This window comes from Fukomys damarensis, unplaced genomic scaffold, assembly GCF_012274545.1.
Source record: "Fukomys damarensis isolate Sample0158 unplaced genomic scaffold, DMR_v1.0_HiC HiC_scaffold_30, whole genome shotgun sequence".
Classification (NCBI taxonomy): Eukaryota; Metazoa; Chordata; class Mammalia; order Rodentia; family Bathyergidae; genus Fukomys; species Fukomys damarensis.
In genome coordinates this window covers 11991442-11995383 of record NW_022900942.1, presented here as the reverse complement: position 1 = coordinate 11995383, position 3942 = coordinate 11991442, and the positions used below count along the sequence as shown (strand labels likewise).

The 3942-nt window shown below is 40.2% G+C and overlaps 1 pseudogene; it reads right to left on the bottom strand.

Moving 5' to 3' along the window:
- Window positions 1-1589: 1589 nt before the first annotated feature.
- On the bottom strand, window positions 1590-3917 carry LOC104851546 (annotated as a pseudogene).
- Window positions 3918-3942: the final 25 nt, after the last annotated feature.

The window sequence follows — 3942 nt, the reverse complement described above, 5'->3', positions numbered from 1 at the left end:
CATTATCATTTCATTCTAAGAACTGTCTTACTTATTCTTTAATCTTTTTCTGTGACCCTTTGATTACTCGAAAGTGTGTTAATTTCCATACATTTGCATCATTTCTGAGATTTCTTTTGCTACTGATTTCTAGTTTCATTGCACTGTGATCTGGTAATATGTAAGGTAACATTTCAACTCTTTAATTTACTTAGGCATGCTTTATTAGTTAGTATATAGTCTATTTTGGAGAAAGTACTATGTGTGGCTAAAAATAATTTGTATTTTGTTATTGAGTGGAATACTCTGTACACATCTGTTAAGTGCATTTATTCAACGTTCTGCTTCATCTGTGATATTTCTTTGATTTTGTTTGTTTGTTTCTTTAGTTGATGTAAGTGAAAGGGTGTATTGAGATCCCCACTCTAGTTGTATTGATGTTCATTTGATCTTTTATGTCCATTAGAGTTTGTTTTATGAAGTTGAGTGCATCATGGCTTGGTGTATATATGTTTATGCTTATTATCTCTTCCTCTTTAAGACTTCTGTTAACCAGTGTGTAATGTCCTTATGTGCCTCTTTTTGTCAGCTTTGGATTGAAATCCACTCTGTCAGAAAATAGAATTGCTACTATTGCTTTATTTCAGGTTCCTGTTACATGGAATATTGTTTTCCATCCTTTGATTTTTAGTCTATGACTTCATTTTGTGTTAAATGTGTTTCTTGTATAAATCACACCATTAGATTGTCGAACCATTCTGTTCACCATTAGATTGATGAATTGAGTCCATTTACATTGATATTTATAACTGACAGGTATTGACTCATTCCTGTTATTGTATTAATTTTCTGTCGCTGTTTGCTTTCTTACCTTTCTACTTAACTGCTAGCCCCCTCCTTATGTATTCATTTTATTGAAGTTTTAGGCATTAGTTCATCATCTTCTTCTCAGATGTGCTGGAGTGTTTTTGGATTGTTGGTTTACTTGTCATGAATTTCTTTAGATTTTCTTTTTCATGGAAGTATCTTTCCTTCTCCATCAATTTTGAAAGAAAATTTTGCAGGATGTCACAGTCTGGGTTGGAAGGTTTTGTTTGTTTGTTTGTTTTTGAGCTTGGAACAAGCTTTTTTTTTCTTCCTAGTACTAGGTATCTAACTTAGCACCTTGTGCTTGCAAGGCAGGCATGGTGCCCCTGAGCTAAATTTCCAGCCCTGGAATACTTCATTCTATGCTCTCCTTGTCTTTAAATTTTGTGTTGAGAAATCCGTTGTAATTCTTTTTTAAAAAACACTCCAATGCCATTTTATTTTTTAGAAGGGCCTTGCATTATCCTATGGTTTGCCTTTTTTTCCATTAAGTTTATTGGTTCATTTAACGCAAATAATATAATTACATTTATCATTGGGATCTTGTACTTTTATGTGATATATCTTGGTTCTTGTTTTTTCCCATACCCCTGACCTCGCTTCACCCCCTTCACCCTTCCTATTGCCTTTTTTAAAATAACTATACAACCTTTGAAAATTAAATAATAATCTAATTCTATCAATAGCCACTCAGAAAAAAAAATCCCTCCCTCCTGACAGCCATGAGTCTGGGGGGCGGGGGTTAAAAGTCCTGAAAAGAGGTCAATTCAACATGGTCTCTACCCTGATAGAAACAAAAAGAGAAAGATGAGAAGAAAACAGAAATCAACTAAGAGGTGTGTTGCCAGTGTCTCTCGGAAGTGGGTTCCTGTCTGCAACTTGGGTTGTAAAAGACAGAGCCTGCAGCATGTAGTATGGCAGCCGGGAGACCCCCCAGCCACATCTTCACCCTGCCACATCCGTGTTCTGATTTAAGTGACATGGAAATCCTTTACCAGGTTTCTCCTTTGCTGCTCTGCTATGTGCATCTGGTTCTCCAAGTCCCATCTTCCATAGCTTTCCACATGTTCCACTTTCCATGAGAGGCTTTCAATCTCAGCCTCTAGCTGAGCCTGCTGATAGTCAAACAGCTTCTTCCTGGGGCCAGACCCCATGTAGTATGCATATGGGTAGGTGTACCACAGGCTGTATAGACACTTGGCCAAGAGCTTGGCAGCATTCTGTATTGCCAATCCATCCAAGTCCCCAGATTGTTCAAGACCCTCTCCTGAATCTTCTCATGAATCCACTGGTATGTCTGGGCCTCTAGCTACAAATTTTTGTTGTGGTTTTCCCACCTCTCAAAATAGAACAAGTACTTCTTGAGGGCCTCCCTAGCCTGGGTTTGCTGGCTCTGGTTGACAATTAGGATTCTCCTTGTACTGACTGCACTTACAGTACTCACTGCTATGAGTCTCCCAATCTCCTAGACACATCCAGCAGAAGTCGTGTTTACATTTGGAACATTGCACATGATTGCAGCCTCCATTCTTCTCAATGCAGATGTTACACTTGGGACTGTCTTTAGTGTAAGTACTAATGTAGTTGGCCATTTCAGAGTCATCTGCACACTTCCTGAGCCGTTTCCGGATTGTGGTGCAGTCTGTGGGGGCGTGATACATCTGACAACCCTTGAAACAGAAAACCTGGTTGCAACAACTGCATTGCACTCAGCAAACTCTAGGCTCCTGTACCCAAATAACCATGGGGCAGGATGCACCAGGGCACAGCTGGAGTTGGTAATGACTCTCCACATAGTCCCTGAAGAGGTAGCACCTGTACTTGTCTCTCAGTTCTTCATTGGGAAGCAAAAGAAACACAAAGTCCTCTCGTGTACACAATGTACAGTCCTGAGCCATACAAAAGACTCCCACACCCACACCATCCTTGACAAGTACTGAGCAGTGCTGCTCCCAGCAGCTGTGGCAAAACTGGTGCTGACAGGCCAGAGATAGTAAGTTTTCCTTCCACACAAACCACGTACACACTGCACAGTGATGAGGAGGACAAGCTGTGGGGACATGTTTTGATGGATCAGGCTGAGCTCGAGCTTCAACAAGCAGAATTGGTCTTATATCTATCCAATATCTCTGAGACTTGCCAGTGGAAATTAACTAATATTTGTTTGGCAACTGAAAGAGGTACCTTTAGGACAGAGGCTAAGCTGGTCATATGTTCATTGAGGGCACCGTCAGACTCCCTATAGGTCAAGCAAGTGAACTGGTATCCTCCACATCAGAGGCGTCAATCAGCCTCTTGCTGCTCCACATCACCAGCTGCTCCCACATAATAGTCCTCTGTGTCCCCAGGGTCCTCATCCTCCTCTTCTTCCTCCTCACAATTTGGGCCATAGTCCTCCTCGTTGCTGTCAGAACCCGGGCTATTCATATCCACTGACATCTTTGCATCCAGTGTAGTTGCAAATCAGGAAAGCAGTTGCTTTTTCTCCCCTCCAACTTCACCGCTTTCTCAGATGCATTAGTGTTTCTGTATTATCTAATTTTTTTAAGATCTTTCAGGTAAACATCAAATATTCTGTGTCATATAATTTCCATCAGGAACCATGACCCCGCAGCGTCAGAGCCCTAACAGGCCAGAGCAGGTCAAGCCAGGCCAGGGAGGTCTGCCTGGGATTCTGATGGGTTTTCCTTTATAGGTGATTTGTTGCTATTTGGTAGCAGCCTTTAAAACTCTATTCTTGTGTTGTATTTCTGGTATTTTAATTATTATGTGACATAGAATTTTTTTTCTGATTACAGCTATTCAGGTTTGTATATGCTTCCCTTATCTTTATGTTAGTCTTTTTCCATACTTGGAAAACTTTTTTGCTATTACTTGTGTAAACAGATTTTTTTATAATGCCCTTTGTGCTGTCTTTTTTTTTTTCACTATGCCCAATTACTCTTTTTTTTTTTATTCTGAACTGATTTCTTTTATCATTAGGATGGCTTAACTTCTGTCATATGCTTGTTGGTCACTTGTATTTCTTCCTTTATGGACTGTGAACTGTTTTCTCTCTCTCTCTCTCTCTCTCTCTCTCTCTCTCTCTCTCTCTCT